Raw genomic sequence first — 23,117 nt, 5'->3', positions numbered from 1 at the left:
GATGACTACAGTTCATCGGGTATGCTCTGAAGATCTTAGAAATGAGAACCAGAGTGACTAGACACCCCTTTGGACGACGTCTAGGTGCCCGTCCAGCCACAACGGCAAACCTTTGGAATCCATCCCATACGCATTCTGACCAAGTTCCCTGAAGTAAAATGAAATCGTAACCCGAAATAAACTTTACCCATTGTGTATCTTGCACCTTTGCATCATACCACGCCACATTACAATAAATTAACTGAGCCGGGGCAGATACCTCACCCATCCCTCCCAAGCCGGGGTTGTAATAGAAGGCCCCAGTAGAACCACTTTATCGTTCCCCTCCTGTGTTGGCAAATACGCCCGCCCTGGCAGTCAATCATTTGCCTCCAAATCCACGAGTGAATATATTTTTCAGTTTGGGAAATTGCAAACCCTCCTGCAGTTTGGGAAATCCCCTTACTCGGAGACCATCTAAGGGCCGGTATGTGCCTATAAAAAAAAAACTAAAGGCACCATACCAATCTTTTCGGTTGCCTAGGGTCAATGTATCAAGATAGGAGCAGACGTTGGGCTAAACCTGGGTATCTACAGTTTATTATAATACAGTCCCCTCTTCCTTCCTTTTTGAGGGACTCACTCCTTCTAACAAACAAAATATCCATTGTATCCGTACAGTTAAAATCTCAGTTTTTACTCAGCCAATGTCTTGACTTGTTCTTCAGCTGTTCAGTGTATTCACTTGTGCCCGGAGCTAATGGTGAAACGTTTGTAAGTATTTTACCACATAGGGGACACAATCAGGTGGAAGCTCCAAGCGGGTGGGTAAGAGACCACTTCCAAAGTTCAAATTTTGACCCCTCCTGCGCTCTTGTACCAACACTGTTTTCTCTCCAGTCCCACACGAAGATCTTCCCCAGTACCATTTCCACCAGGTTCCCCTACTGACCTGCATTAATTTTCCTGGGCCATCTTGCCCTGCTTTCCCAGGATACCTGTGCTAGGATGGTGAGGAAGATGCTGGGTAACACTTCCTGATTTTGTGAGTTTCCTTCTGCCGGGATTCCCTTTTCGGGATGATGCCATAACATTCAAAATCCAAGGACCCATGCTTTCCGGTGCTGTACTGGCCCCTCCCCCCCCAACCCACCCCCTTCTGGGCTACAACAAGGAAACTGCAGCTTCCAGGTCCTGCAATGTTTCCTTTACTGGCATCAAACATGCCTCAATCATCTCCTTAAAGTTTACCCAAAGATTTTCAACACTAGAGACTTGACTCTGACTGGGACAGATAGCTTCTGGGCTACCAGAACAACTCAGATTTTTGGAGTGTACCACTTTGTTTTTTTCCCATATTTCCTCAAAGGTTTTTTTCTTGTGTGGTGGAGGGCTACTACATCCCTGAGGGGAGTCAGAAAACCCCCTTTGCTATTTCTTGAAAGATCCTCCACAACATAATTACCAGAGGCTGCCTGGGGGGACTTAGACAGGTCTACCTGAGGTACCACTGGCTGATCGTCTTCATTGTCAGAAATCCCATAACTCTCCAAATTGGGTGATACTCATTGCCAATCACTCAATTCCATTGAAAGGCATCTCTCTGCCAAATCTATCTCCTTTGAAACTGCACTAACTGCTTGGGCTAAGAAGGAGTCTAATGTTGAGTTAGGTGGCCCCCTACTGATTGGTCATCATTCTGCAGAGTTTAACAGTTGACAGTTATAGCCTTGGGAGGGTGAATCAGAAAAACCCCTCCAACTATAACTTGGTAGAAATATTTGAAATTAGCACTCAACTTACTTTAACCAAATGTCATAGGGGTAGCCTAGCCCAACCGCTTTCGGGCGCAGACGGTAGCAGACGGGCCCGATCTTGGCCGTGCTTAGGCCCCTTTGAAGCGTCCCCGGCCTCCTTACCAGGACGATGGGAGATGGAGTCCACTGGTCAGCTGCAAGGTGCCTGTTGCAGCAATGGCAGGACTGCAGTCCCTGGCTCCAGGCCGCAATCTCCCATTTTCAGACAGAAGACCCAAATCTTATTTCCTCTGGCTTGCCTTCGTCTCAGGTTCTACAACTAGATAGGCGGGTTGTCCCTCATTCCTCTGCAGGAAGGATCCCCATAGCTCCTTTGACCTCACCCTCATCAACATCAGAATACACATCCCACACCACTACAGAAACTCCATTGCCAAATCTTCATGGTGGTACTGGAACAGTATCTCAGAAGCATCCTGGACTTCTGAACGCATACATTACCAACCACAACACAAATCAACCTCCACTAATCCATCTCCAGCGTCAACTTATGAATCACCACCTGCACCTACACTCAGCCCCTCTCAAAGCCAACAAAGCCACAAGAGTCATATCACAAGTAAGCTGGTACACAGAAGAGCTCAGGACCATCAAACGCCACTGCAATGTAGAAGGCACCAAAGTCAGGACTACACATCTGCCCTCAGGCATTTCCACCAGCAAATCAGAGCTACCATAAGCTCTGGACATATATAATGCATCAAAAACAAAAATGACAGCACCAAGGAAATCTCCTGCATAGTGAAAGCTCTACTAACATAACCCCCTGCACCAAGCTGCCCCTATTCTTCAGCAACACGATCACTGGCATTTACAACTTTGAGCCCTAACTGAACTGTTCCCCCCTTGCAGCCCTCCCACCCATCTGTACTAACACCCAGAAGATCACCTTGACCACCTGGACTACTATTACTACACAAGAACCAGCAAAAGCCATGCAGTCTATACTCTCCAGGGCACCCTCAGACCCCTGCTTACCACATCTTCTTCAAAGGACCAGATCCCATCAGCACAGCCTGCACCCTGATCCTGAACAACTCAGTCACCCCGAAACCTACCCAGATGCCTGGAAAAATGCCACATTTCTCTCTTCAGCAACTTGAAGATACTAACCTACTACTGATCTATCTCCCTGCTACACTACTTGGCAAAAGTCATGGAAAAGATGATCAATTAATGCCTAGCCACCAACCTCAATGACAACCTCCTCAACACCACTCAATCCGTATTGAGGCCCAACCACAGAACAGAGATCACCCTCATTAACACCTTTGACGACATCTAGATCATCATGGACATTGGTGACACTGCAACTCTCATCTTACTGGACCTTACCACAGCATTAAACACAATAACCCACCCATCCCACACGCCACCTCCGCTCTGCCGACCTCTCTCTCGCCACAGTCCCCCGCATCAAACACACCACCACTGGAGGCAGATCTTTCTCGTATCTGGCCCCCAAAGCCTGGATCTCCCTCCCCACCCACCTCCGCAAGACCCAGGACCTCCTACTCTTCAGGAAGAGCCTTAAAACCTGACTTTTCGAACAGTGATCTCTCGTCCCCTCTCCCCCCACCCCTCAGCGCCTTGAGACCCTCACTGGTGAGTAGTGCGCTATATAAGGCTCTTTGATTGATTGATTGGTTGATTGATTGATCCCTATCCGGCGACTGCACAAAGCAAGCATCCAATGACCTGCACTTTGCTGGATTTGCTCCTTCCTGACAGGACGCACCAAGTCTGTCAGCAAGGCCATCTTTACCTCAAAACTGTCAACCTCATCTGCAGAGTTCCACAAGAATCCTCACTCAGCCCCACCCTGTCAATGCCTATGTGACCCCTCTCACCACCATCATCCATGTTCTTGCATTCAACAACATATCCTACAATGATGACAATCATCACATACTTTCCCTATTTGACAAGATGCCAAAGACCCAGACTAATTTCTCCACCTGCATGATCGAATTTGCCAGATGGTTGAAAACCAACTGCTTCAAGCTTAACATAGACTTGATGGAAGTAATATTTTTTGGCAAAGATATCTCACTCTGGGACTCCACGTGTTGGCCTGGACCATCACCCCTATTGCTAACACATGCAAAGAACCTGGGAATAGTAATCAACAACCAACTCATCATGACCGGCCAAGAGAATGCCTTTCCTGTCTCATGCTGTCAAAGACATTCAAGGTGCTCAAGAAGATCTTCAAATGGCTCCCCACAAATACTCACAAAATCATCACCCAATCCCTCATCACCAGCAAGATGGACTATGGCAATACACTCTATGCTGGAATATGAGCTCATTTGACCAGAATACTCCAGACGATACAAAACTCAATTTCCAGGCATATCTTTAATCTCCCACCCCACACCTACATAACCCCACACCTCAAAGAACTCCACTCCGCTCCCAATCCACAAATGAGAATGCTTCAAACTCCTCACACACGCATTTAATGCTTTACACTACATTGGCCCCATTCTTCACATTCTTCAGCAACCACATAAACTTCCACAAAGCTCCCATACACCTCTGCTCAGCCGGACTCCTACTTGTGCGTACCTCCCTGCATATGCAGAACCATATCCGGTTGTCGTGCCTTCTACTACCCCACTCCTAATGTCTGGAATGAAATGGCCCTGCACATCAGAGCCACTTCCTTAATTCCTGAAGTCTGCAAGAAAATGAACACCGGACTCTTCACCTAGCCCTGGCCCTGGCTATACCCTTTCAGTTCCTGCTTCAACACCAGGATACCCTCCCAGGTGAGCTGTGCACGGTATAAATACAAATAACATAACATAACATAACATAACATAACATAACATAACATAACATAACATAACATAACAATTGGAGGCGGTGTGTTCTGGTTGGCTGAGGCTGGGCCCTAGCCAGGCAGAACCTATCACTCCTGTCAGGGGTGGGTGATTACACTTACTGTATAACCTGTACTCAGCCTTGGGTAGCTTGGCACCGAGCCATCAGGCTTATCACAGGGGCAATGTGTAAAACAATGGCACAGCAATGCCACTCAACAATTATGCTGAGATTCACAAAAGAGACTTCACATGAGGTGTATGTAAATAAGTTTTGATTTAAAAACACACATTAATTAACACAGCATGAATAACATGTAACTGTGGGCAGGAATCACCATTTGAAACAACACTAGCAGTACTAAGCCCAACTGTGTTAAAACAGCATTTGCAATATGCACACATGAGAAAAATAATACATTACCTCCCAGTGCCAACATGTGGGGCAAAATGTTGTCAGCACGGGATCCACCCTAGCATTTACCCCAACTCAATTATGCACAGGCCTAGGGTGAGAAACGGCCTTTACACCATGGGCTGAGCCACGCATGCCGCTTCCATACAAGCAGAACAATGCTTGCCTAAACCACGCATCTGTATTAACCACGCATATGCATGGTTAAGGCAGACAGTGGTCTAGCTGAGTGGATGGGCGGGAGAAGGAACAGGAAGGATGGGGAGAGGAAGCTCTGGACATGGCCAGGTAAGTGGGGCTGTGGCCAGGTTTGGGAGGGGTAGTTTTTAGGGGTGGGGCGGTTTAAGGGCTCAGGGTCGTTTTTTTGACAGAGGGCAGGGTTTTACAGCTCAGGAGGAGGGGGTCAGGGTAGTTTTAAGAGTTGGAGCAGGGTTTTAGGGCTTAGGGTGGGGGAAGGAGCATTTTTCAGGGGTGGGGGTCAGATTTAGGGCTCTGGGTGGGGGTAGTTTTTGGTAGGGGACAGGGTTTTAGACCTCTTGGTGGAGAGAGGGAAAGCAGTAGTTTTAAGGGCAGGGTCAGTTTTATGGTTCAGGGTGGGGAACGTCAGGGTGTTTTTAAGGGCAAGGGGGGATCGGTTTTAGGGCCTGCGGGGGTTTTTAAGGACTGGGGTTGGGTTTTAGGGCTCAGGGCAGGGGGAAGGGGCAGTTTTCAGGGATGGGGGTCAGTTTTAGGGTTCAGGTCGGGGGGCCAGGGGTCAGGGTAGTTTTTGGCAGGAGACAGGGTTTTAGGCCTCAGGGGAAGGGATAGTTTTAAGGGGTGGGGTGGATTGTAGGGTTGGGGTACTGGGTGTTAGGGCACAGGGCGAATGAGCTGCAGTGTCCAATTTACCACAGATATTCCGATAGCAATCATGCTTTTACAATGAAATTCATTGTAAATGGATGCGTGGTAAAGATGCTGTAGTGGTTTAGGCAGCGTTGTTTAGGCATGCATGCTTTAGGCATGCATGGTTGTACCATACAACCCCTTGGGTACATCCCGATTCACAACGATAGCAGCAATATGGACACGCAGAGCAATGCAGTGCTTTAAATTAGTTACGTGGCCTGGGCCCCACAGGTAAAATATGAGGTCAACTGTGTAAGTCCTCTGGCAAGAATTAACAAGTCTGGCAACACTGTAGTATGGTGTAACAATCACCCACAATCATTCCCACACACTCACTGCACACCAAGAACCCACAGATATCAGGTGACTCGTAACTTACACACTTGCATACACTTGCTCCCAGCACCCTAATGCGGTGCACTGATATCCGTCAGGTTAGCTGTGACTGCTCTTGCAGACCCCCCTTGGGCCCCAACCCATTCCTCCACCCTCCAATTGCCCCTTCTACTCCGCCTCCCTCTAGCTGAAGATGCACACAGCCTTTCCCCAGGTACTAGGCCACACACAGCCGGAGTCACTCTTATTCAGACTCTTGGGGACAATATGGGGGGAAAGGAAATGATACCAGGGGACCAGATAAAAGTTGACAAATGGATATTTGGACACCACTCGAGATGTTTACTGAGAGGTCTCCACACCGTGCCTTCTGGCTTGGCCCAGGTCTGCAAAGCACTGGGGACGAGTCGTTGGGGGACACATGCTGGTCACAGTAGCGCCCAGCCGAGCAAGACAATCTAATGCACAACAGTTACCAAATCCCTCACCTTCCTGGGATGAGGCACAACATCTGGGGCATGATGACTTGAGAAGCCCCGGACTGTCCAAGTTGCACACAAACAGATGCCAATCTGCACTTCCTTGAATGGAGGGGCTATGTCAGGTGGACGATTCTGATCAGAAACACAAAGTTCTCAGTGTAATACCTCTCTGGAATGAGGCACAACATCTGATGCGTGATGACTTGAGCTGCACCAGACAATCTGGTTAAACACACGAAAAGGATTGCACTCACGTACCTCCTTGGAATGAGGCACAACATCTGGTGCGCAATTACTTGAGTCGCAACAGACACTTCAACTCGCAAATACAAAGTGCTCAATGTCGTGCCTCCCTGGAATGAGCTGGAATGAGGCACATTGTCTGGGGCATAATGACTTGAGTCACACCAGACAATCCTGATCGCCAACACAAAGTGCTAAAAGGCGTATCTCCCTGGAATGTGACACAATGTCTGGTGCACCATGATCTGAGTCGCACCAGACAATCCTTGAGCATGCACACTAAGGATTCCAATTACAAGCCTCCCTGGAATGAGGCACAACATCTGATGTGCAATGACTTGGGTCACACCAGACAATCCGGCTACACACAAAAAAGAAACAAGTTTAGAGGGCCGTCTGAGGTGGGATAAGACACTGCTCTTGGGATACCCACACCTCCAAAGGTCGTCACCTATGACATGGACATCACACACAATGAGCATACTTCAGAGTGCCACACTGCAGTGACCAGCTTTCCTAGGCCAATGACAATGTCGGAAGGGTGTGCAGTCCCTTCCTGAGGGCAATAAATATTCCTTGTGCACAACAGAGTCCTCTGGTAGTGTGCACCACAAAGTCCAGTGTCTCCGTCCCACATTCCTGCAAGTGTAGCTCTAAGTTGCTGAAGTGTGGTGCCCATAGACATACTGATGTGCCTTTGAAGTTTGGGGGTGGTTCAAATGGTTCCCCTTTGAACCACAGATATCTCCCCTTAATTTCAGGACTATCTGCCATGGGGCCCTGGAATATAGATCCTAATTTTTAGTGTGGCCATGATCTGGCTCTGAGAGGGCAAGTGCCAAACCTCTCCCTCGAGTCTATCCAGCCAGGCCCACAACTGGCAGATGCCTGTCATTCTGGGTGCCCATTTATTATGGCTGTCGCTGGGGAATGCACAGATGTGCTTTCCCCAGCCTCGAGTGAAATTAAGTTGGAATTACAAGGCACCAAACTTATACTCAGTTTTGCAGTGGGTTAACAAAGAAGGGGGTGGAGGTTCCAACCAGTTACAGCTGGTTCTGGGAGTGCCCCCTCTCTTCTCCAGCACAGGCTCCAAGCATCAGTTCGGGGTAAACGACCCCTTTGTGTGAGGCCAGGGCACAGCTTTTACAGATGCATGTGTGCCCCGCCTCCCCCTTCTCTCAGCCCAGGAAAACCATTCAGTATGCAGATGCACCTCTGTGACACCTCCACCCTCCCTGTTTACAGGCTGTCTGAAAAGTATGCACAAAGCCCAACTGTCACTCTTTCCCAGACGTGAATTGGAGTCAAGCCGCAAAACACCAGAGTCATAAGCACAGAGAAATGCTTACTTTCTAGAAGTAGCATTTCTGTAGTGATAATAAAAAACCCACCTACACCAGTAAGCACTATTCTGCACTAACATTACAACCATACCAAACATGCCTTTGCTACCCCTCATAAATCAGACAGTACCCATAGACATGAGGCAGGGCATTTCCAATTCAACCAGGACAGGCCATGCAACCAGGCACATGTCCTGCCTCATACATACATAGCACGCTGCCCATAGGACTAGCTAGAGCCTACCTTAGGGGTGACTTACATGTAGTAAAAAGGGAGTTCTGGGCCTGGCAAGTAAATTTAGATGCTAGGTCGTTGTGGCAGCAAAATGCACATGCAGGCTCTGCACTAGCAGGCCTGAGACAGTTTTGAAAGGCTACTTCTGTGGGTGGCGCAAGCAGCGCTGCAGGCCTAATCAATCAATCAATCAAGAAATTTGTATAGCGCGCCACTCACCCGGAGGGTCTCAAGGCGCTGGGGGAGGGGGGACCGCTACTGCTCGAACAGCCAGGTCTTGAGTTGCTTCCTGAAGGAGAGGTGGTCTTGCGTCAGGCGGAGGTGGATTGGGAGGGAGTTCCAAGTCTTGGCTGCCAGGTAGGAAAAGGATCTTCCTCCCATGGTGGTTTTTCGAATGCGTGGCACGGCGGCGAGGGCGTGGCTGGTCGATCGTAGCTGGCGGGTGGGAGTGTAGAAGGTCAGGCGGTTGTTGAGGTACCTGGGGCCCAGGTCGTGGAGGGCCTTGTGTGCGTGGGTGAGGAGACGGAACGTGATTCTCTTGCTGACGGGGAGCCAGTGCAAGTCTCTCAGGTGTCCTGAGATGTGGCTGTGACGGGGGATGTCAAGGATGAGGCGTGCGGAGGCGTTCTGGATGCGTTGGAGTATTTTCTGTAGTTTGGCCGTGGTCCCGGTGTAGAGGGTGTTACCGTAGTCCAGTCGGCTGGTGACGAGTGCCTGGGTGACCGTCTTCCTAGTTTCGGTGGGGATCCATCGGAAGATCTTTCGGAGCATGCGTAGGATGTTGAAGCATGATGATGAGACGGCGTTGACTTGTCTGGTCATCGAGAGGGAGGAGTCCAGGATGAATCCCAGGTTGCATGCGTGGTCCGTTGGTTTGGGTGCGCTGCCCAGGGCAGGGGGCCACCAGGAGTCGTCCCAGGCAGAGGGTGATGATCCAAGGATGAGGACTTCCGTCTTGTCTGAGTTCAGTTTCAGGCGGCTGTTCATCATCCACTCGGCTACGTCTTTCATCCCTTCGTGCAGGTTGGTTCTGGCGGTGGCTGGGTTGTTGGTGAGGGAGAGGATCAGCTGGGTGTCGTCGGCGTAGGAGATGATGTTGAGGTTGTGTTGGCGTGCGATGGCTGCGAGGGGGCTCATGTAGATGTTGAAGAGGGTGGGGCTGAGTGATGATCCTTGTGGTACGCCGCGGATCTGAACGGGGGGAGGCGGACTCTCTGGGTTCTTCCGGCGAGGAACGAGATGATCCACTCTAGTGCCTTCTCTTGGATTCCGATGTTGCTGAGGCGCTGCACTAGGGTGCGGTGGCAGACAGTGTCGAACGCTGCGGAGAGGTCCAGGAGGATGAGGGCCGCTGTCTCCCCGTTGTCGAGCAGGGCTCGGATGTCGTCGTGGCTGCGATGAGGGCGGTCTCGGTGCTGTGGTTGGCTCGGAAGCCGGACTGCGAGTGGTCGAGGGATCCATTAGTCTCGAGGAAGGCGGCTAGCTGTCTGTTGACGGTCTTCTCGATGACTTTGGCAGGAAACGGGAGGAGCGAGATGGGGCGGTAGTTCTTGAGGTCGGTGGGGTCTGCTGATGGTTTCTTCAGGAGGGCGCTGAGTTCGGCATGTTTCCAGCTCTCCGGGAAGGTGGCGGTGTTGAAGGAGCAGTTGATGATGTCCCGGAGATGGGGTGCGATGACTGAGTTGGCTTTGTTGAAGACGTGGTGGGGGCATGGGTCGGTTGGAGAACCGAAATGGATGGTGTTCATCATCTGGATGGTGTCTTCGGTGCTGACCGGGGTCCAGGCGCGGAGGGTGGTGTTGGGGGGTGTCGGTTTGGTGGTTGGGTGCGTGGTCTGTGCGCCGAAGCTGTTGTGTATATCGGCGATCTTGCGGTGAAAGAACGAGGCGAGTGAGTCGCAGAGGTCTTGTGAGGGAGTGATGTTGTTGTTTCCGGCGCTGGGGTTGGAGAGCTCTTTGACGATGCTGAAGAGTTCCTTGCTGTTGTGTGCGTTGTTGTCTAGTCGTTCTTTGAATGCTGTCTTCTTGGCGGTGTGGATCAACTGGTGGTGTTTGCGGGAGGCGTGCTTGAGGGCGGTCATGTTGTCTGTGGTCGGGTTTTTTCGCCAGGCTTTCTCGAGGGTGCGGCAGTTCTTCTTGGAGTTCTTGAGGTCGTTGTTGAACCAGGAGGCTTTCTTGTTGTTGGGCCTGGTGGGATGGGTTTTCAGGGGTGCGAGGTTGTCAGCGCAGTTGGTGATCCACTGTGTGAGGTTGTTGGCTGCTTGGTTGGGGTCCGCTGAGCTGGCGGGAGGGTTCTGGCTCAGTGATGTGGAGAGCTGGTCGGTGGTGATCTTGTTCCAGCTCCTGCGGGGAGCCTGTTGTGGGTGGTGGTGAGTCGTGGTTCTTCTGAAGCTGAAGTGGACGCAACTGTGGTCTGTCCAGTGGAGTCCGGTGGAGTGGCTGAAGGAGATGTACTTGCTGGAGGAGAAGTCTGGGTCAAGCGTGTGTCCGGCGTAGTGGGTGGGGGTGTTCACCAGTTGCTTGAGTCCGAGGTTGGCGAGGTTGTCCAGCAGGGTGGTGGTGTTGTTGTCGTTGTTGTTCTCCAGGTGGAAGTTGAGGTCCCCTAGGAGGATGTAGTCAGCGGAGGGGAGGGCGTGTGGGCTGATGAAGTCTGCGATGTCTTCGCTGAATTGTGTGCGGGGTCCTGGGGGTCTGTAGATGAGGGTGCCTCTGAGTGTGGTCTTGGGGTAGGTGTGTATCTGGAAGTGGAGATGTTCGGCGGCTGTGAGGGTGTCGTCGGAGTTGGTCGTGATGCGTATGGTGTTCTTGTGGACGATGGTGATGCCTCCTCCTGTCTGGTTGACGCGGTCCCTCGGGTGATCTTGTATCCGTCCGGGATGGCGATGGCGATGTCGGGCGCTGAGGAGGCATTCATCCAGGTTTCTGTGAGGAAGGCGACGTCTGGAGATGTGGTGTCGAGCAGGTTCCAGAGTTCCACGGCGTGTCTGTGGATAGAGCGGGTGTTGAGCAGGATGCACTTCAGGTGGTTGCTGCTGGTGCTTGGCTTGGCGGGTGCGGTCCGTGTCTGAATGCAGGAGAACTTGCAGGATTGGCAGGTGAAGGGCCCGTGGGTGCGTCTAGGGGTGGCTCTGCAGCAGCCGGGGATCCGGATAGTGTTGATTGCGATGAGAGTGGCGGCGTTGTAGGTCTTGCGGGTGGGCTGGCCTATGCGGGGGCCAGGGGGTCTGGCGCTGGGCGCGGGCCAGGCGCGGACGGGCGCAGACGGGCTTGCCTCCATATGAGTGGGAGAGGAAGGAAGGAGCAGCTGGGAATTGGGAGCGGGGCAGCCAATGGGGTGCGAGGGGGGCGGAGCTACGGGACGCGGCGGCGGGAAACGGGCGGCGAGGGGGAGACGCGGTGCGCAGGGAAACAGAGATTTAGGACCACAAACTGGGCAGAACAAGGTGAGGGGAGCAGTACAGGGCAGCAAAAGGACACAGGAATAAAGCAGCGGTCAGCGGTCTCACAGGGGCTGCGTGGCGGTGAGGGGAGCGACCTGCCTGGTAAACAGGGCCTACTAATAGCATTTAACTTACAGGCCCTGGGTATAGAGATACCACTGTACAAGGGACTTACAGGTAAGTTAAATATGCCAATTAGGTATTAGCCAATCATACCAGCTTTAGTAGGTAGAGCACCTACACTTTAGCACTGATCAGCAGTGGTAAAGTTCTCAGAGTCCTACAGCCAACAGCAAGAGGTCAGAAAAAGTAGAAGGAAGGAGGCAAAAAGTCTGGGGATGAACCCGTAAAAAGGGCAAAGTCCAACAGGGTGCAAGAGTGAGAGCTCAGATAACTATTCTGTTGAGCTCTTGGAGCCACTAGTGCCTGGCTTTCCTAATTTGCATTTCTTGAAAACCAACATTGGAGAAAGTCATATAAACAAATTGACCGATAAGCAGCTCCTAATTGGACCACTACCTCACTTTACATTAGCTCTTCAACAAAGTCTCCAGCCTATCTATCTTGATTGCAAAATACTGATCCATGGAACAATTCCATCCTTGAGCCTTATGCTATACTATGTGTTCAACCATCTACCTACATGACCTTTGCAACTTGTTTATAAGTTGCAAAGTGCAATCAGAAAAATACTATGCAGCGCACACCAGGAATAATTATAGTACATCCACAGTCCATTTAGTGGTGACAATTGAGGCATGTTTACTATAACTAAGGTGCAATCTGAAGTATTACTATGAAGGTGCTTGATGCACAGAACTTTTCGAATACTTTTGTGGCCCTGGCTTCATTTCCACATAAAGTAATTAGGCTCCGTTTTACTGACGCTTTGCTTTATGAACCCTTTGAACTTCCTGCCAGACTGAGAATTCAGCAGGCTCTCACTGGGATGTGCAGCACTGCTTGTGCTGCTTTTACGCTCACATGCCCCCTCCCAAATATTCTGGGCTGGGTACTATTTTGCCTAAAGCATGCCCGTGCACATCACCACCTGATGAAAAGCAATTTCTCTGAGACGACTGATTCTCCTTTGCACTTATTGCCTACTGGTAAAAATACCTTCCTTGCACTACTTCTCTCATATGCTGTCCTTTCAGCCGATAAGCTAAACCTTTGCTGGACTATATCAAGCCTGTAAGTATTATTGTTTATGTGAAGCTCCACACACTTTTGTGCTCTCCTCTATCTCAAGAATTGACCACTCTATCTATTTCTCATTGCAGATTTGGGGTTCTGCTGTTCTCCTTAATTGTATGTTTTATAGCCCTCTTCAGTCCTTCCACCCAGAACTTTAAGTGTTAACACTTACCTCCTTTATCTTTATTTTTAGCAAATTTTCTTCAGACTATTTAATTATTTCTGTCCTAATGATTACCCTTTTATCCTATTGGTGGAAACACTATCAACTTTTATGGGTATGTAACCTTGACTTGATCGATTCCTGTTTGTATTGTGATAAGCCCCTTTCACATTACTGAGTTTTTCTACATGTAAGAATGCTGCTCCTTTGATTTGTTTATTATTCACTTACAGTTATCAGTCGATTAATAGTTTGCTTTTCCTTATAGAAACATCCAGGTGTCTGCCATCATGTGCTCCTTGTGAAGCTGTGCAACAATGGCTACCACAGTAACATTGAACTTGTGGTTTCTGTCAAACAGCCTAGATGGCCAGTATGAAAAGAGGGAATGAGGAGAGATGGCACCGCAGGCAGGAATATCTTTTGTCATGGGGTGTTAATTTCTAAGAGATGTGCAATTTCTACTTTCTTTCAGTGAAGCAGCAAGACATCACCACCATTCATTATGTTCCCTTTTTTCCAATATCTCACAGTGCAAACGCTTCTTTTTTGCGCACAAACGTGATCGCTCATTGTTTTCTGTTAACCATTTCAACTTGACAAGAGTTTCTTTGTTTGCCTTTTTTATTTCCCTTAACATTTACTGTTGTTGAGATGAAGAGAGAAATGATAGACAGGTGCCGCAAATCATCAAATGGAAAAGTAACTATGTTTCAGGTTACCAGTATTTTGTGAAAAAATACATCCCATTGCGAAACAAGTTTTCTATATTCCCTGCTATCTATTTGATTCCGTCAACACGTTGGAAGTCTCCTTCTCTTCTTGGTAGAGGTATTTGATTGTGCTCAACCATTTATTCTCTCCTCATGCATGGACACTGCAATGACAAGACGGATTTTTCACAAACAAAAAGCACAATGGGAGCAAGGAGGGCAACTCAGAAATATATTTGTATATGCACGAGTCGCATATTATTCGCAAGTAATGTTCCTGAAAATAAGCATGCATGCCAAATTGTTACTATGGGAGCATAATGTACGAAACAAAAAATAATAATTTAGAAACAAAAAAAATAATTTAACGAATTCCTTATTGTTGTGTAAAAGTGGGCGTTCAGTGAGGGCCAGTAGAATAGACTGACCCAATCCACAAAGTAGGACTGGTGAACAACCACTAAGAAAGGGATTTTGAGCTGTACAGACTTCTGTCTAATATGCTCCTTGGCCTCCCTCCGCCAAAGATACCAGGCCATCCAAAGGGGTTAACACTTTCTATTACTTGTAATTGTGTTTTAACCTGGGGCGGCTCCTTCACTACTATCGTTTTGTTTGTCTGCTTCTGGCACAGCCAGCAGGGACGGGTAGGGCTTGGCCACAGGAGGTCAGAGGGAGGTGGAGGGGAGAGTGCACCTAAGTGCACATGTGTGTTTGGCTGGCTGTCTGATGCCAGCCAAACACACATGCGCACCAAGGTTTCTCCAGCCCGGCGGTGTTTAACAGCCAGGTTCGAGAAACCGCCTCTCAGACCAATCCTGGCACTGCTTTCATGCAAGGTTTTGCATGAAAGCAGCACCAGGATTGCTGTGGAATCTGTGCTGGTGTCCCAGCAGTGAATGCTAGGACACCAGAAGAAGAGGAGCGTGAGGCGGCAGGAGGCGGCAGGGACAGAGGCAAAGTAAGTGCTTCTTTATTTTTATTTTTAACTCGTCTCCGTCTCTCCCCGCATTTTCCCTACTCCCAACCTTGAGTTATACTGTAGCTGTGTGTCTCTGCTGGTTCTAGCATGGACTCTCCCCATGTTTCAGCCAGAGATTCATTTCTGGGTGAAACACCACTAATTGTAATCGCAGTTGTGCTGATAACTTCCGTTACTAGCCTTAGTAACAGTATTAACATTGCACTAGAAATAAAGCCCTATGTAATTACTTTGAGGTGAATAAAAAATCTACTGATATAAACTTACTACTCTTATCCAGAACAACTTACACACTCAATGAAACAGGCATGAGTGGATGGTGCAGCACAATAAATAGGTCACACCATGGAAGGGGTGCCATGGCAGGGATCTTAAAAGCATTAAAATATAATTGTGATTGTGCTATTTTTCCTCTCACTACACTGCTGTTTTATGGAAATGCAAATTCTTTGAACAGCCAGATTTGGGAAACAGGAGTAAGTCAACTGTCTTTGTGAATGACATGCAGTCACCAATGAAGAGCATGGGATGAGCAAAGTGAGCTTGCATTAGAAAGAAAGGTCTTTACATGATCAACAGTAAAACAACGCCAAGCATAATTCTAAAATATGTGTGTGAGTTAGGTTATGAATTCAGCACAATGCCATGTTGACATTGTCATAAATTAGTGATGTTGATACAGGCCTCTAAGATAGTCAATCCTATCGAGTATGGATTGACTATCTAAGGCTGAATGTTTTAATTCTGCCTCCACTTTTCAGTAAGTGAGCAAGGCATTACTAACATTCATTATATACATCTTACTAACTGATTGCTGCTTAACATTTTCCCTTCCGACATATGTAATCTTCTTATTCGATTTCTATCAACTTTACAAGATATTCTTGGTTTGTCTCTCTTGCTACTTTAGATAGTTGTTGAGAATCAAGGACCTGTAAAAGGAGGAGACAGGTATTCTCAGATGGTTCAACAGTTCTTGGTTAAATAACCCCATGGCTTGGCTCAAGTTGATAGGACAAAGGCATTGATAGGTATCTAATTGTTGTTATTGGTTGAAGGTGGTTTGTGCTAGCATACATCTTTAGGGATTGGGACTTCGTTTTGATCTTTTGCATTTTAACCAGACCAAGAGAGAGAAAAGCAACAGAGTTAAAGAAAGAGGAATAAACATATAGGAAAAAGTGCTAAAAGGAGAAATCAGGGATGTAAAAGAACCATCAAGAGTGAGATAAAAACAGGAAGTGTAGGTTGGTAGAAGAAAGAGGATTGAGGAGGAATGTAAACTACGCAGCTTTGGTATTCTGGTACCAGTACATTTTTGTCAGAATCTAACCTGACATAAATGCTGTGTCCTAAACATTATTTATAAAAATATGGCCCCAGTGGAATTAATATTAGAAAATGTACATCCAAGAGAATTTTTGTGAGCAGTATTTAGGACTCAATATTGCCAGGCAATATTTTTATATATGACGTTCTGGTATACAACTACTCAGCACTCAGCAGTTTTTCCAGGGGCTCCTAAGAACAGCTTTCAGACCCATCACATAAATATTTTATACACATAATCACTGGCATCGATGAAGGGCTGGCCCTCTTTACAACCCTGATTACCTTTTAGATCTTTACTATATTAACCTCTGAGCTCTCTGAGACAGTTGAGGGAGAGTGGGAGGTTTCTTCTTTTTCCCTTTAGCTGAAGCTGATGCTATGAGTTCCATATAGGTTTAATGTACTAATCACTGTCCTCACATTGTTAATGTCTGTTTTTTTTGGTGACAGACATTAATAATGTGGTGTGTGCCAGCTAAGTACTCTCCAGTACTGAATACCTCATGACAAATATCGGAAATGTACTCTTCTTTCAAAATATACGAAGCTGTGCAACAGAGAACAAGCTTTGGTGAGCAACAGGGTAATGGTTTCCCTTCCTAACTGTTATGAAGGGCACAGTCTCCTAGGTGACAGCAATGCCTTATTCATTGACTTCAAAGCAAGTTAATATTGAAAGCCCCACATAAGCTGAAGAGGACAAGCACTAACACCCAGATCATCTGATCCGGGTAATACCAAACCAAAGTAAGCATAATCTCTACACTTCATGGTGGCCTTCTGCAAAAGAGGAAATGTGAAGCCCTCATGCATCTCTAAAATGTTGACTACCAAAACTTCATGGATGCATCTGTGGATGTTATCTTTGATGGGCGGGAAAAGGCACCCATGACAGCCTTAATGAGTCACCACTTTGCAAATCCAAATGCCAGATGTGGGCTCATAGATATGAAATGGGTCAAGGGCTCCCTCAAAAGGAACACTGTATAATCTTTTAGATACATTTAGGGCAGAAAAATATTAACATACCCTCTATTACATTAATAATATTTGGATGGATGAAATTGGTATTAGCTTCAGAATTCATGCAGGTAAACTTAGTAGAAAAGCTGCAAAGGATCAAGTGTGGCACATTAATTAAGTTGTGCATCTTCTAAGTCACAGCTATCTACTGCCTTATTTGTTGAATATTTTTAACAAGAAATGGATAAGACGCTCACATATATGATTGCCGTACAACAGAATTGCTCTTTGTTATTTTTAGACCTGACACATTGAGGTAGTGTTCCTTCAAACTTTTTCTACATGGTTTTGCTGATTCTCTGTAAAAGCTTTTGAGGCCCTAGGCACTTTCCCACTGTCAATGCATTGTGAAAGCGTGCACCCTTACCTACCTATGCCAGGAAAGTGGTGCTGACCACTATGTGCACATATGCACACTGGTGCGCCCCTATGTTTTGGGCCCATCACAGCAGGCCTCAATGGGCGTACTTGCACCAGTGTGGTGTCCTTTAACTTGTGTCCAGCCTGCCCCTGCAGGCTTCAGTGTGCGCCAGGGCACATGTGCCCATGTAGTGAAGGAATAGCCATGTGTGTTTTCACTACACATGAAAGCTGCTCTGCCCATAGGTTAACATAGGGATAGGTTACAATAGATTTTGAACTGCAAAAGTGGATTCCAGTGGAGCTGCCTCACAGTGTTTACTATCATTGGATTTACAAGGACAAACCCCTTTTCATGGTAAAGGCTGTTGTTTTAGTAATGCTCTAGAAATGCCACTTCTAAGAAGTGGGCATTTCTACGTTCTAAAAACCCCTGAAAATCTCCTGAGATATTTTCCCACAATTTGGGAAGCCATTGGAACTCAAACATACATGTAACTGGTCAGAGAGTGCTTCTGGAAAGATTCACAAGGAACCGCCTTGGACTGCTGCTGCTGTGCTTACCTGTGACCTGCTGGGTCACTAGGAGAAACCGTCAACTGCCTGCATCCATCTTGTGCTGGCCTGCTGCTGGGCCCTGCCACCCTGTGCTCCATCTTGTTGTGTCCCCCAAGGGCTGGGGGCTGTGGCCCCTGACCCCTGCCAACATCTTCTAAAGCGCTAGAGGAACCCTTCACCTTAGTTATATAGCACCTGGAGAGTGCTCTGTTTAAATTTTCTTTAAGTGCCTTGGAAGCGCTTGTGGCTATTTTTCTGTGCTTGAAAGCACTTTGCCTCTGTGGGAATCACTGCCGCAACCTGGGCGTTGTTTGTTCCGAACGTGTCAGAGACACGCTGCCCCGGTAACCCCAAGGCACCACAGAAGGGAAGTCAGGAGCAAGCGTACTCCTAGCATGTCCCGAGGTGAAGCACACTCTAAGGAGCACCCCCGGGGCACAAGCAGGCATCCACTTTGGTGCCTGTTCACTGCTGCAGCCCGGGCTGCTTGACTCGCGCACCAGATTGGGTGCAGGCAAGTCCCTGTCGGGGACCCGGGTGAGGGGGGGAGCCACATCGGAGGCTCCCTGTCCTGCTAGGCTCCGAACGGGCTCCTGAGGACAGGAGGGTAAGGAAGCCTCATTGAAGGCTCCCCATCCCACCTGGGCCCCTATTTTTTACTTGGGAGGTTGCGGGCGGAAGCCTCACCGGAGGCCCCTCACACCGTAGGATCCCTTCCTTCCCCCTTGTCGGGGTTTTGGCTTTGCCCCTCCTGAGGATGCCCCCTATATAAAAACAGAGGGGGTGCATGCCACCCCCCTCCCCACTAACATAAAACCAGCCCCTGTTTAGCACAGAGGAGCACTGGGTACCCCCTATATTCACCTTGTGGCACTGGAGGTGCCACAATAGAAACAGGTCCTTTTAAAGGGAACCACACTTTTCTAATGTTCCTTTGCCTGGCTTTATGGACTGGTATGTTACCATGTTTTGTATTATGATGTGCTATGTATTTGCTAATGTTCCTTTTTATGGGTATTTTATTCCAATATGTTTTCATGACTCTCCATATGTTTTCTAATGTTCCTGGTATGGACATTTATGATACTTTCATGACAAGTGCATTTTTATAGTAATGTTTTCCTGACTACTGCTTATGTTGCAGAATAATGAGTAACCTGTGTGTTATATGTAACTACTGCTGATCTCTGCAGAGTAACATTATTGTGTAACATTCTGACAACTGCTTGAGTAGCAGGGTATTAATGACATGTTGTGTTTGGTCTAATAATGTTGTTGTGTACAATACAGTTTACTTTTAAATAACTTGGTGTTGTGTTTCCTTTGTGGTGGGGATAGTGCGTCGCATGTGTTGTGTTTGTTGTGCAAACACTTTACACATTGCCTCTGGGACAGGCCTGACTGCTCGTGCCAACCTACCAAGGGGGTGAGAAGGGGTTATCTTGAACAGGTAACTCCCTTGCCCAGACTAGAGTGGGTGGGTTCTGCCTGGCTTAGGTGCATACTCTAGCCAACCAGAAACCACATTTCTAACACACCCCATGTTTTGTTCTTCTGTATCAGGGAATGTTGACTCAGATCTGAGGTTGCATTGAGCTATGTGTAGAAAGTACCCTTTCCTCTCACAGATTTTAATATGGGGCACAACACTTTTAAATTAATTGTTTGTTCCACTGGGAACCAGTAGAGATCTTTTTTTAGTTGAGTTCAGTTATCATATTTTCTAAGGTTTAAATATAGTTTAATTGCTTGGATCTCTATTTATTGGGCCTCTCCCTGGAGCACCAATGTGCTCTGTATTACAGTAGTCTGTGCATGGAAAAGCTAAGGTTCTTCTAAATTCAAACTTATGATTTATTTGTCTCAGTATTCTTTAACTGAAGGTTGTCATTCCTTGCAACTGAAATGATCTGTTGGTTTAAAGATAGAACTCCTGGATTGTTTACACACTGGATCTGGCTTTTAGGGTCACACTCAGCTTTGGTATATAGGGAAATCTGAGTGCACCTATTTTATAGTTTCCTAAAATCATGATCTCCGTTTTGGAACTGGTTAGGGACAGGGAAAATGTATTTTATCCAGAAGAATCCATTTGTAATTTTAGAGCAATAATCTTGGACGTTATTAAATCTGATATGGATTTGTCTGTTATCAGCATACATTTGGACATGTAGTTGGTGTGGGATACATTGAAGAAAAACTGCGAGAGGGCAAGTCTTTGTGGTACATCAGATACAAAGGGGCACAGTTATACTTTTTGGTGTAAAACTTCACTAACCCAGGTTTGTACCAAAAGGTTTAGCAGTGGCTTGCTCCATTCCTGAGCACAAGCTGAGCGCCATGTTTATGGAAGGCGCAAGCCAGTGCAAAGGGTGGGCTAGCGTAAAAAAAATGACGTTAACTGTGTAGGCTGGTGGTATGGGAGAAGGGGGTTTTGCACCAAAAAATGACGTTAGGCTGGTTAGAGTAAAAAAAGATGGCTCAAACTAGCCTAGTGTCATTTTCTGATGCAAAACTATCCATACCACATCACTCCTGTCTTAGAAAAGACAGGAGTCATGCCCACCACCCCAATGTCCAGGACTGGGGACCAGTGTCCCTTGGGTATGGCCATTGCACCCTATGCCATGCAGGGGACCCAAGTTGGGCCCCAGATGGCACTTTAAAAAAGAAAAAAAAAAGAAAAAGAAATACTTCCGTATACTTACCCTGGATGGTGTCCCCCATCCTCCAGTATCTTTCTGGTGTGGGTGTGGGTGTTCCTGGGGCTTGAGGAGGGCACCTGTGGAACAATTCCATGGTGTTTAACCATGGAAATGGGTCCACAGGTCCCTTAACACCTGGTCTAACCCAGGCATTAAATAATGGTGCAAAGCAAGCTTTGCACCATTATTTATCCCCTCCTCCCACCCGTGCGTCATTTTAGCACCGGGATAAATATGGGGCTAAGGGGTTAGCACCATTTTTTAGATGGGAACGCCTACCTTGCAACTAATTGACGCAAGGTAGGTTCACACATCTAAAAACGTGTCCCCTGGGCATGTCCATTGCACCCTTCCCAGATATTTCCACCTGGTGAAACACGGGCATCATGGAGAAGTTTGTAGTCAGATTTTTATCTTTTTTTCTGTGCAAAGCTTTTCTCCCTAGAAAAAATATTTTTGCCTTTGGAGAAAGTCTTTCTACAGACTGATATTATATATAGCTTCCCTTCTTTATACATAGGAGCACTCCTCGAAAACTTTGTTGATTCCCAGAAGGCGAGGAAGCGACATCAAAACACAAGATGCCCAGTTCCAAAAAATGGGGTCCCATGCTACCTACTAGGGCAGGAGTCTCATGGTCTCTGCAACCATATATTAAGTAGGAACAAAGGGCACTCATTCACCCTCCGGTGACATGCTTTATCATTGGGTCATGCTCCTCATCAGGCCGGTGCTACAAAGCCTGATGGGCTCTTCAAGATGGCTCTTTTCCAGAGGTCTATTTGATAAATTTGCCGGAAGTGAATGCAAGAGTGAGGGATTGGACAAAAGAAAGTGCGTTAAAATTGACTAAGGGTGCCACGAAGGGCAATATTTATTTAAATCTGACACCCCTGTCAAGACTGAAAACAGAGAAAGCGGAAGCAAGATATCTGATCTGGTTTCCTCAGTTCAGGATCTAATGTGTGTCTAACACCTCAACTATCAATGTCAGCATATAGTGGTCGTGTGTGGGTACTTCCTACACCACAGAACCCTGAAACTTGGTCAACATGTTTCTGCCTCAAACAATCTTGAAGATATAGTGGCAATTGTTCAAGACCTAAAGAAACTCTCAATCATTACTAAGAAAGTAACAGTACTCATTGCCAACTAATTGAACAATACTATGTCCCACATTACAACCCTGGCGGTCGGTGATAAAGCGGCGGTAATCCGCCAACAGGCCAGCAGTAATATATATGAAATTATGACCACAGTGTAAACTGCTCAGACAGACAGCCACCTTAACCCACCATCCACCAGGGCAAAACCAACAGGCACCACTGCAGTAACTGGCAACAGCCAGGCGGAAGACAATGTACAGCCCACAGTAATATGACACACCTATCTGCCACCTTTTCCGGGGAGGTACCAACGACATCAAAAGCCTGGCGAAAACACTGCACAGAAGGGAAACAGCTCACCTCTGGAGACTCAGGGAAGAACCACGCCTCTATGGAGCCCAAGCTGCATGTTTTCCCCATGCTCTTCTACCTTCTGCTCCATTACGAACACCAACTCCGGCGAAGAAGGACACGGTGAGGACTGCCGCCTAGCACACAGGGGACGGGAAGAGGAAAAAGAGAGTGACATACATATGCAACATCCCCACCCCCATCACCATACACACAACCAGTTGCTGTAACATAAAATATACACACCGTACCCCTCAGGAATAATGCAAGGACAACTACTATAGTGTAAAAAGTCTGTAATAAGATAAATATAGGTGAAATACATGCATCCAAACCAAAAAGTATATACATATTTACAATGCAAGGGATACTGCCCAGTCCTCAATGTCAGTGGGCCACGAAGCCACATCACAAAGTCCAAGGCCCAACCTCACTCCTGCAACAACACAGAGAGAACACTGCAGGGGCATCAGGTTGAAAATAGACAGGCACCTCAGGGGGACGGGGAATGAAGAGGCACCTCAGCCGGAAGATGGTACAACGCCACTGCTCCTGGAGGGGGCAACATGACCTTCACTCTGTCCTGGGGAATGCAAGGCCACAGTCTCTCAAGTGGGTG

This window comes from Pleurodeles waltl, chromosome 10 (genome assembly GCF_031143425.1).
Source record: "Pleurodeles waltl isolate 20211129_DDA chromosome 10, aPleWal1.hap1.20221129, whole genome shotgun sequence".
NCBI lineage: Eukaryota > Metazoa > Chordata > Amphibia > Caudata > Salamandridae > Pleurodeles > Pleurodeles waltl.
This window is presented reverse-complemented; position numbering follows the sequence as displayed.